Here is a 12,817-nt window from a genome sequence, read left to right on the forward strand (position 1 = left end):
ATACAATTACAGAAAATTCCTCATGCACTCAGCTAGCTGATAATATGTGCTGCTATTATATTATTGCTTTTCTCTTGTGGTTTAAGAAAGTTCTTATACATCAGAACACAATACTGGAAGAAAGGAGATTATATATATAACTATATATATATAACTATTATTCTTTATTTATTTATTTTTACACCATCAAAGTATCATTAAATAAATGGCCGCTTAAAGGACAACTCCCATGAAAAAAATTTTTTTAGCTTATTTAACACACATTACAAAGTTATATAACTTTGTAATGTGTGTAAATAAGCGGTCCGGCCCCCTTCCCCCACTTTCCGATCTCCGACCCCCCGGAAGTTAAATAAAGTATACATTACCAATTACTGTTGACCCCCGTCCTCTTCTCCCGGGGGCCATCTTGTGATGATGTCGTCAGAGCCAGGGGGCGGGCCAGGTCTTCTTCCTCCTCGGCTTCCTTCGTTGAAGTGAATGGGAGAGGAAAAGGCTGCTGGTGCACTTGCGCACCAGCAGCCTTTTCATTGGCTGAAGCGCATCACATGGCTTCCAGCTTGCTGAGCCCTGATTGGCCGAGCTTGCTGGAAGCCATGTGATGCGCTGCAGCCAATGAAAAGGCTGCTGGTGCGGCAGCCTTTTCTCTCCCATGGACCTGGAAGTGAGGAAGTGAGTTATCTCCTATCTTCTTTAGGCAAGAATTCACACAATATATTAACTTTATTAACAACAGCTGTTCTTTTCCGTTGGTAATGAAATTGATATACTTGCATTGATTTCAATGCAGCAATGGCCATAATGTATACACACTATTCCTCCATATATAGAATATAATAGCGGCACTCACCATTAGCTGAAGCATACCTCCCAACTGTCCTGGATCTGGCGGGACAGTCATGATTTTGGGGTCATGGCCTGCCGTCCTGGGACAACCCCCATGTGTCCCGCTAGTTGTTTTTACTGTACAGGGGGCATTTATTCCTCATGGGAGAGAGGAGCACTACCTACCAAAGGGCAATGACTACCTCAGGGGGGCCTTACTACCAGGGGACAAAGGCAGCTGCATACTGCTCAACAACAACCCGCAACATGTCCTGACAGCTGCATACTGCTCCCCAACTACAACCCCCAGCATATCCTGATTGCTGCATACTGCTCAACTACAACCCCCAGCATGTCCTGACAGCTGCATACTGCTCCACAACTACAACCCCCAGCATGTCCTGACAGCTGCATACTGCTCCACAACTACAACCCCCAGCATGTCCTGACAGCTGCATACTGCTCCACAACTACAACCCCCAGCATGTCCTGACAGCTGCATACTGCTCCACAACTACAACCCCCAGCATGTCCTGACAGCTGCATACTGCTCCCCAACTACAACCCCCAGCATGTCCTGACAGCTGCATACTGCTCCCCAACTACAACCCCAGCCTATCCTGACAGCTGCATACTGCTCAACTACAACCCTCAGCATGTCCTGACAATTGCATACTGCTCCACGACTACAACCCCCAGCATGTCCTGACAGCTGCATACTGCTCCACAACTACAACCCCCAGCATGTCCTGACAGCTGCATACTGCTCCACAACTACAACCCCCAGCATGTCCTGACAGCTGCTTACTGCTCAGCTAAAACCCCCAGCATGCCCTGACAGCCACATACTACTCCACAACTACAGCCCCCAGCATGTCCTGACAGCTGCATACTGCTCCACAACTACAACCACCAGCATTTCCAGACAGCTGCATAATGCTTCACAACTACAACCCCCAGTATGTCCTGACATCTGCATACAGCTTCACAACTACAACCCCCAGCATGCCACAACAGCTGCATACTGCTCAACTACAACCCCCAGAATGTCCAGACAGCTGCATACTGCTCCACAACTGCAACCCCCAGTATGTCCTGACAGCTGTATACTGCTCTACAACTACAACCCCCAGCATGTCCTGACAGCTGCATATGATTAACTACAACTCCCAGCATGTCCTTACAGCTGCATATGATTAACTACAACTCCCAGCATGTCCTTACAGCTGCATACTGCTCAACTACAACCCCCAGCATGTCCTGACAGCTGCATACTGCTGAACTACAACCCCCAGCATGTCCTAACATCTGCATTCTGCTCAACTACAACCCCCTGCATGTCCTTACAGCTGCATACTGCTCCACAACTACAACCCCCAGCATGTCCTGACAGCTGCATACTGCTCCACAACTGCAACTTACAACCCCAACTTCAGCGCTCCAGATTTTGCAAAACTACAACTCCCATCGGGCCTGGATATCTAAAGCTTTGTCTGTCAAGGCATGATGGAAACATTTGGTTTTTCAACAGCTGGAGGACTGCGAGCTTAACACAGACAATGCTCTACGAGCTGTAGCCCGCTGCCTGTTACATTTTATATATACTGGTACACTGTATACAGCTCAGACTGTACAGCACAAGACTGGATATACGTTCTCCATACTGATACATTGTATACAGGGCTGGATATAGGTTCCCTATACTGATACACTGTATTCAGGACTGGATATACGTTCTCCATACTAATACATTGTATACTGGACTGGATATAGGTTCCCTATACTGATACATTGTATACAGGACTGGATATAGGTTCTCCATACTGATACACTGTATACAGGACTGGATATAGGTTCTCCATACTGATACATTGTATACAGGAGGTTCTCTACACTTGCACCCTGTACACAGCTCAAGACTGGATATAGGTTCTCCATACTAATACATTGTATACTGGACTGGATATAGGTTCCCTATACTGATACATTGTATACAGGACTGGATATAGGTTCTCCATACTGATACACTGTATACAGGACTGGATATAGGTTCTCCATACTGATACATTGTATACAGGAGGTTCTCTACACTTGCACCCTGTACACAGCTCAAGACTGGATATAGGTTCCCCATATTGATACATTGTATACAGGATTGGATATAGGTTCTCTATACTGATACATTGTATATAGGACTGGATATAGGTTCTCTATACTGATACACTGTATACAAGACTGGATATAGGTTCTCAATACTAATACACTGTATACAAGACTGGGTATAGGTTCTCTATACTGATACATTGTAAACAGGACTGGATATAGACTCTCTATACTGATACATTGTATACAAGACTGGATATAGGTTCTCCATACTGATACACTGTATACAGGACTGGATATAGGTTCTCAATACTAATACACTGTATACAAGACTGGATATAGGTTCTCTATACTGATACATTGTATACAGGACTGGATATAGGTTGTCTATACTGATACATTGTATACAGGACTGGATATAGGTTCTCCAGGGGGCCTTACTACCAGGGTACAGTGGCTACATGGGGGGGGGCTTCCTGCCAGGGTACAGTGGCTACATGGGGGAGCTTCCAACCAAAGTACAGTGGCTACATGGGGAGGGGGTTGCTACTACCAGGAGACAGACAGTTTTAGCTATTATATGGGGAAGACAGAGGGGTCCTACAACTATATGAGGGCACAGAGGTGGCTTATCTACTATATGAGGGCACAGAGGGGCCTAAGTACTTTTTGAGGGTCCACAGTAGGACTAAGCATTACAGGGTGGCATAGAGTGAGCACTGTTACAGTGTAGAGCAATATAGATGGGGACTTTGTATAGATGGTGAGGATAGTGCAAAAGCAAAAAGCCTAAAATATTTGTCTGCCAGATTCTTCAGGGACGAGGCATTGCCAGGAATGGTTTTTATGACGGACTGTACCAGATGGAGAAGAAAAGAAAATGTAAGCAATTTCGATCTGAGAAGACGCCCCCTGTGAGTCATTGAATGTAGCTGTACTGTAATCATGTATATGGTGTAAGTTGTATGGTATAAAGAGCCTGTGCACCATTTGTATCTACCTCTATATGGGTCAGTGTAGTGGAGATACTGGTCTTTGTATAGTGGATGTTATGTAGTAATGGTATGGGGGTGTAAGTCACAATGTGGTGATGATATTTGTGTTTTATATAATAGAAACATTATATGGCACAAAACCGTCTTTCATTCTTATCCTGGTGCATGTTTCTAAGAGACTGAGCACTGCAGTGGTGGTGCATTGTCTTTCTTATGTTATAGAAAATAATAAAGTTATACATACCTCTCCATGCTTTCAAGTGTCCTCCTGCCTACTCTCCGCTCACCAGAGCTGCCGCTGAATCTTTTGAACAAACCACACCTCAATCATTATTAATCAGTTGTGCCCACCACTGCACCTCAACCCATTATTATTCAAATGTGCCCACTACTGACTATCTTTTGTTGACGCTTCGGAACCAGTCTATATAGTGACAGGCCACTCAGCCAATCACTGGCCGAGACAGGACCGCCCCGCAGCCAGTCATTGGCTGAGCAGACTGTCACTGTACAGACAGGTTAGGAAGTGGCAGCAGTGGCAGCTGCAGAAAGCGGGAATTAAGCTGGAGGCCACAAGGGGTGCCTGGAGAGGTAAGTATAATTTTTATTATTTTCTATACTTTTTCAACAGCCACTGACCCCCAATGATTTTTAAACTTGCAGAAAGATATTGATGAGCAGATTTATCTTTATTACACTGAGCAATATCTGCCCAATTCTACCTGATTGGGCAGATAATCACCCTGTATAACATGGCCTTGCTTCCTTCTCTATTTAAACTGTTTTACTAAATCGAATACAGTCTAATTCTACAGGCGGCAATTTATCTGTAGTAAGAGCAAGAATGTAATCCATCTGTTTAGAGGAAAATTTTGCCAGCATTCATCCAGAATGTAGGATCAATTCTCTCTCTTGAATTACAAATTGTTCTTACCCAATACTCTAAAAACATATCAGATTGTCCGATGAAAAAAAAAAAATCTTAGTAGGTCACCTATACAAAACATGTCTCAGCTATGTTTAACAATTATTCTCAAGGTATTTCCCACATGATCACTGCTACATGCAACTTTTGCTATTTTTGTTTACAAATTTTGCTTGGAAGAAATCAATGAATTTGATTTGTGAATTAGTGTTTTGTTTGATTAGTGTCAATTTGTTTTGTGTTTTTTTTCTACCTACATCAAAGGGAGTCATTTTAAAGCGAATGTACCATCAGGTACATCGCTTTTTTTTTCTTTTACATTAGCCAATCGACGACGATGCGGTGGTGCAGTCCTTTTTTTGAGATGCCACCTTTAAAATTTAAAATGGTTCTCCCAAAACAAGACCTCTAGCATTTACATTACTTAAACCAGGGCAGACTGGATAAACTGTCTCATCTCCCAGTAGTTTTGTTGCTAATACTCTTGTTCTACACACTGCTGTGCCCATTACCATATTGTAATTTCAGAATCCCTAATTAACCTCTACTATCTTTATATATCTTGCTTTAGCTAATGTTTGTGGTTTGCAATTCAAGATTTCCTTTCTCTCTCTCTCTCTCTCCTTTATGCTGCTTTGATTTGCCCAAAACTACCAGTATTAATATGATAATAGCCATTTTCAGTAATTATCATGTTGTGCTGATCAAAGTTCTAAATACAAATAGACGAGGAAAAAAAGTCAGGAACCAAAAGAAGAATAGATATACAATAGAGAACAAAGTAAGCATAGTAGAAACCATCCTGCCTCAAAGGCTTTACAATCTGTAACACTGACCCTTCAAGCAGCGATTGCCTTGTAAACAACCATTAAGTATAAGAAGGCAGATGCACCAGAGATATATCTTGAAGTTTCGAAATGAACAGCGAGACAAGGGTATCCCTGTTTTGAAGGACAGATGAGTTAAGTGGTGTACAAACAGAGACACACTAAGACAAGACAGCTAAATTGCAGTTCATTAAGTCAACCAGTCCATTAGATGGAGCAGACTGACTACTTTGTCTCAGTCATTAGCAATTACAGAGACAGGGAAATGCATAATATTGCGTGGCTACGTACAACTGACAGTACAACCTATGGGGAATTTTACAGTTTCTTTTTATAGACTGTCGCTTTATCAAATACTCAGCTCCAGAGAGAGTTTAATACCCCCAGCTGAACATCTGGAAAAGCCCATTGCAGAGGGATTGCACCAGATTACAAGAAAACCAGTTGGCGTCAGCTGGATTTCTGGGATAAATACTGTCCTCAGTTTAGCTCGGGACTAAATCTTAAGGAGGTAAAATGTGTATCACATCTACTCACCATCATTTCCAGCCTTTATCCTCTCCCTGTTATATACTGTATATTTATACATGCTGCACTTGGGGTAGCTAAACTTACTATACTATCGGAGCTATATTTGCTGAATAAAGCCATCTGTCAAAGCTACTTAAACGGCATTCGTAAAGTCTTCAGACACTTTCCATTTTTGAACATTCTGTTATGTTCTGACCTTATGCTAAAATATTATTCTACACTCAATACCCCATAATGACAAAGTGAAAACAGAGTGTAAGAAATTTTTGCTAATTTATTAAGAAGGATAAACTAAAATATAGCATTGACTTAGGTATTCACACCATGTACTCCGTACTTAGGTGAAGCTCCTTTGGCAGTGATTACAGACTCCAGTCTTCTTGGGAATGATGCCACAAGGTTTGCACACCTGGATTTGGGGATTTTCATACATTCAGATCTTCTCATGTTTGGTTGGAACCATCGGTGGGCAGCCATTTTCGGTCTTTCTAGAGATGTTGGATTGGGTTCAAGATAGGTTAGACATACAGTTGTCTCTATTCCACTCCTGGCTGTGTCCTTAGGGTCATTATCTAGAAGGTGAACCTTTGGCCCAATCTGAGGTCTGGAATACTCGACATTATGCTTGAATTAGGAATTAGGGATGGTCCGAACTCTCCAAGGTTCGGGTTTGTATGAACCCGAACGCTCGGCATCAGATTCCCGCTGTCTGCCCGCTCCGTGGAGCGGTGGATACAGCGAGAGGACCACCTGGAAAACTGGGATACAGCCTATGGCTATGGCTGTATCCCAGTTTTCCAGGCGGTCATCCCGCTGGATCCGCCCGCTGCACGGAGCGGGCAGACAGCGGTAATCATTGCGGAGGGTTCGGGTTCGTACGAACCTAAACCGAACTCGGTTCGGACCATCCCTATTAGGAATATCTCTGCACATTGCTACATTCAGCTTTACTTTAACCTTTACTAGTTGTCCCAGCTACTGAAAAACAACGTGATGCTGCCACCACTATGCTTCACTGTAGGGATGGTATAGAACAAAAAGTAAAGTCTTCTTATCAGGCAAGAGACCAAAGAATATGCAAAGTAGTTCTCTCACACCACCTTTTCAAGGTAGCTTTCACTTCAAGTCAGTGTTTCACGCAGCTCACAGTCCAATGACTAAAGATATATGCCAAGCCAAAAATTTCTCCAGAAGGAAAGAATACCAATCAACAGACTTTTTGGGTGGTTAATGCTCCTCATCAGTACAGAACAAGGTGTTTATTGGCTGATGAGTTGCCTATTGTCATGGGACCAAAGGGTGTTATGACTGTGCCTGTTTAGACAACAATACAGTCCTCAGCCAATAATGTACAAGGAGACTGCACTTTTGGGTATAATTAAGTGTCTGAATTGTATGTTTCCTTTGCACCAGTCTGAACTGTGTCTAAGGCTAGATTCACACACCGGATCTGCAGCAGATTTCATGCTGCAAATTCACAGCTAAATCCGCTGCGGATCCCTTGCCTGTCATTCTCAATGAGATTACATACTCACAGCGGGATGTCAGAAAATAAGTGACAGCCCCTAAACCCCTGCAACACACTGATTGGCTGAGCCAGACGCCCAGCCGGGAACCTCCGAAGCAAGCCGGATCGCGGAGCAGGTAATGTATGCTCCGGCCTGCGGGGGGTTAAGGGGGCTGTCACTTTCATACCCACAACGGGATCCCACTGCGAGTATGTTATCTCATTAAGTGTGACAGGCAAAGAAATCTGCTGTGGAGGCAGTGTATGTGAATCTAGCCTTATGCTAGTTCTTGATGTGTGGTGATTGACAGGTTCTCAGCCACACCTATCTGGCTTCCTGTGCCAGCCGAGTGCTGGACTGTAGATGGTGTAGACTTAGTAGTGATGGACAGTTGCCTTTGCTACTCATCTCCATTCTTTCTCTGTCTTCTGTGTGGTCTGAATGTCAGACAGCTGGTGCAATCATGCTCTGGACCGGGACTCGGACATCTCATAAGAAGTCCACTTGTACTCTGGGACCTTGCCTGCAATAGTCTCTTGTAGTTTGGCCTGGCGTTTCATATTGGATTGGATTCCTTGGAATTCTGACCTCCATTTTTGCCTGCTGTTCGTTTACCATCCTACCATCTCTAGTTTGACCTGTCTGTGCCATACTATTCCTTATTGTGTTTGTCTGCCTTATCTCATTCTCTTTTTCACTTACTTAGTGAAGAAAAAGTCACCCAGTTTTCAATGACCACTTAGGGTCGGGCTGGCAATTACAGGGACAGTCTGAAGGGGGGGGGCAAGCACTAGGGCTCACACTGTCTGTCCCCATCTCCCATCCAGGGTTCAGGTTCCTTTACAAAAGGGGTAATAAGGAGTGCTTCATAAAGACATATGGAGACTTACAGGCCATTTATGCTCTTCTAGGAATTCTGGGAAGAAGGAATATGAAAAGTATCTCTCACTGAAGGTAGCTTTCCCTTCCTGTAAGACTCCATATGTCTTTATAGTGGTCTTCCTAAGGAGAATTACTGCAACAGCCCACCAAAAGTAGTGAGAGGCCCCCAGGGCTAAATTTCATGTGTCATAGTAAATGGTGTGAACACTCATGTCTATGCAAAATTTAAAGTGACTCTTTCACCCCCTTTTTGCATTCTGACTTCTCTTCAAGGGTGTAAAGGGTAAATTTAGCATACCTTATATTATATCATACGTCATGGTGCTTGTTCCAGTAAAAAGTTATCTTTTATCATCTGCAGATTGGGATACCTGGGCGGGGCTTAACGGCCGAAGCACCACTTAGCCCCGCACCCAGTGTCACTTAGCCCCGCCCCCTCCGTGACATCATCAGCATAGGCCCTGCTCCCCCCATTGGTATGGGTCAGTCTAGTAGGGGTGGAGCCTAGACCTTTAGGGCAGCCCTTCAAATGGCTGCTGAGGGGAGGGGCCTGTTTTCAGATGACATCACAGAGGGGCGGGGCTAAGTGATGAAGCCCCGCCCAGGTATCCCAATCCGCAGATGGTAAAAGATCACTTTTTACTGGAACAAGCACCATTACGTATGATATAAAATAAGGCATGAAAACTGCAAAATTTACCCTTTACACCTGTGTAGAGCAGTCAAAATGCACAATCACTTTAAGTTTTTTAAAAAACATAAAATTCCGTTTTTACATTCTCTGTTTGGGGTACTGAGTACAAAATGATAAGGGAAAGTAGATTGTATTTATAATTTATATTATTTTATACTCAACATCAAAATAAATGAAAAAGTATATTAAGTCCAAATGCATTGTAAGCAAAGCCTGTGCTTTTGTGGTCCCATCTGAAGATATTTAAAGTGTCACCGTCATTATAACATTCAAAATCTAGGGGATGTGAAATAAAACAAGTTTGCAATTTACAATTGTTTTTTGTTTGTTTGTTTGTTTTTAGTTATCATAGAAAACATGGCACTTCCTGTCTTCTGACTTTTTCTTTTTTTCAAAGAGTCTAAACACAGGTCGTCTAATGTTTCCCAGGTCATCTGAGCGCTCACAGAGAGGAGGCAGTCATGTGATTGATGGCTGCATTGAGCTGTGACTCTCTGTACTGGTCAGACTTCATGGGGCGAGATTTATGAAAGGATGTAAATATACACCTGGTGTAAACTGCCCACAGCAACCAATCACAGCTCTTTTTATATTATAACAGCTGAAAGCTGAGCTGTGATTGGTTGCTGTGGGCAGCTTACACCAGGTATATATTTACATATATTTACACCCTTTCATAAATCTCGCCCCATGTGTTTAGTCTCTTTTTTTTCAACCAGCACAAGACTAAAAAGCTGCCTTCAGGAGATTGGACCTTGACTTCAGATAAATATTGCCTTGTTTTAAAACATAAAAACTAAAAAAAATTTAAATAAATGCAAATTAAAAACTTAAAAAGCTTTATTTTACATCCCCTGGTGATTTACATTTTGAAAGTAAACCCCTTTATGACCAATTTTTGATTTTACACCTTCTTTCTTTCCTCGTCGTGTTAAAAAAGCTACAGCTCATTCAATTTTTTATCTGCAGACACATACTGTATGTATGCATGTATTGCAAGACCAATTGTACTTTGTAATGACTCTCTACATTTTTACATACAATATAAAATATGCTGTGAAACTAAAAGTTATTAACACAGTTATTTGTGAGGCAAAATTAGAAAAAAAGCTATATTTCAAATGTTAGGGTTGTAGCGTTTTTACACCATTCACCATGTAATAAAATTGACATGTTATCTTTATTCTTTAAATGGAATCTCTCAGCTGCAATTCACATTTCAAGGATAAACTGAATAGGTGAATGAGAACACATTAGAATGATTTTTAAAATAAATAATGGTAATAAAGGAGGCAATTGTACTTGTTGAGGCTCACCTCAACTAATTTATGAGCTCTATAACTATTTTGTTTGGTGATGTCCTTGCTACCTGGTCTTTAGAATACTCTGTTCTCCTTAGATGAAATATAAATAATCTACTAGATTGACATGTCATATGTAACCATACGTCATGGAAATAAGAAATTTATTAAGAAATATTTTAGATTAGACAGAGCAGAGTAGGCAGTGCACAAAGAAGGGTCACCATTGCTGCTGGACACCCACTAATGATTGACAAATTCTACCTTATAGGGAAAAATCTGGAAATTATTGGCAGGTAGGCAGGGCAGCAGCAGTGACTCTTCTCTATGTGCTGCCTGCCTTCACGATATAACCTATGCTAACATACAGTACATCACTACATGAAGGATGAAAGTGCTACAGCTCTTAGAAGGCGAGGAAGAAAAAACGAAAACGCAAAAATGACAATTGGCGCAGTGAATTGGGCTGGGTCACGAAGGGTTAAACATTGATGTAAAGAACTCATCTAAGCCACTAAGCAAAACTACAATTTTTACATAGTTTACATAGTTTATACGGTTGAAAAAGACGCATGTCTGCAAAACTAAAATTTTTTATCGTGCCAACAACTAAAAAAGCAACCTCACCGTGTTTGTCTACACTGAAGCCACCACTGACCTTTTTGAGTCAGACTGACTACTGTACATAGGACTCTCTTTTTGGAGCAAACCCAGGGCCAGTCTTAGAACAGACCAATTCATTGACTGAGTATTTTAGACTTTTTCAGTTTGTTCTGTGTCCTACTAAAATTAAAAAATAGAATTAAAAAAGGCTTGTTGCCTCTGGAGATTGAACCATAGACAGGGAGAGTCTGGCATATGAAGAATCCATAGACTCCATTGATTTTTGTGGGTCTTCAATAGGGAGTTATATTTCAGATCAATATTTTTAGACTCCACTGACTTCTATGGGGGGGATAAAAATCCTTATTGCATGTTTTACCAGTTGTTAATTTGCCGAAAATCAAAACCAATACTCAGGTTATGAGATGGGATAGCTGTCAGCAGAGAAACAATTGTGTCTGGATCTCTCTCACTGTAATTTGTATGGGTCTGGAGAGTGCAGGCATCAGTTTAGCCATAGGCGTCATATAACCTGTAGACTGCCACTGGAACAAATCATCATGTATTAACATGTAGATTGAATTGCCATAGGTAGTTAAATGGTTTATAAGAAAAACAAACATAAACTTTGTATTCAACTCCTCGTACTTTAGTTTAACTTTCCAAGTATCTGTAAAGGAAAGGTTATTAGGGCAAGCTCATAAGAATCTGCAGTAAAATCTGCATTTTTACACTGTTGCAAAAGGTGAAATTCATGGCAGAAATACAGAGTAATATTGGTCATATTGTGGATATTAAAGGGAAAACGTCAGCTAGAAAAGACGTCCAAACTGCTGCAGTGTCCCAGAGTGGATGTCCACTGCTCCTTTCTAGCAAGTATAGGTCGGTACTGTGTGTATGTACATGTTTTGAGGACTGTAGTATGCTACTCAAGCCACTTGGTGTCACTGTTCCACAGTACACTATAAAGGTACAGCTGCAAGAAAAGTAACATATGGGTTAACAGTTTTGGATTGATTATACATTTTGCCCTATCAAAAGGTTATTTGTAAGCTGTCTGAGATCCAATCCCTGTTGAAGGTACCTCATGCAGGGCCCTCCCCTCACTCCCAGCCTACCAGAGGCCTCAAATCCAGTCAGAGGGTTGGTGGATTTCCCCTATCCTGAAGCTCCCTGGGGATGTAAGAGAAGGAGTAATTTCGTTTTTGTTCAGAAGTTGAAGAGAAAGAGGAGTTAGTGTGAGAGTAGTGGAGAGAAGTTCCAGTGAGTGAGTTATCTAGTATTATATAAAAAGAGTTCCAGAGCTAGCCATGTCTGGCTAGAACAACTTTAGTGGAGTGAAAGAGATAGGGGATCTCCTTATCCACACAGAGGGGCTATTGGAGGAGTCAAAAGGAGGATTTAAAAAAAACAGTAAGTCAAGCCAACAGCTAAACGCACAGGCCGAGATTCTGCTGCAAGTTGCTAGAATTCCTGAAGGGTCACCTCAACAGCTAGCTTACAAGGATCTGTGGCCTGCATCCCTGATCATGTGCCACTCAGTGCCCACAGGATAGCCAGTTTGGACATTCATCCATGTGGAAGCAGGTATTTTTCTATCGCCATTCCCAAGGTGGTCAGAGC

This window comes from Dendropsophus ebraccatus, chromosome 11 (genome assembly GCF_027789765.1).
Source record: "Dendropsophus ebraccatus isolate aDenEbr1 chromosome 11, aDenEbr1.pat, whole genome shotgun sequence".
Lineage (NCBI taxonomy): Eukaryota > Metazoa > Chordata > Amphibia > Anura > Hylidae > Dendropsophus > Dendropsophus ebraccatus.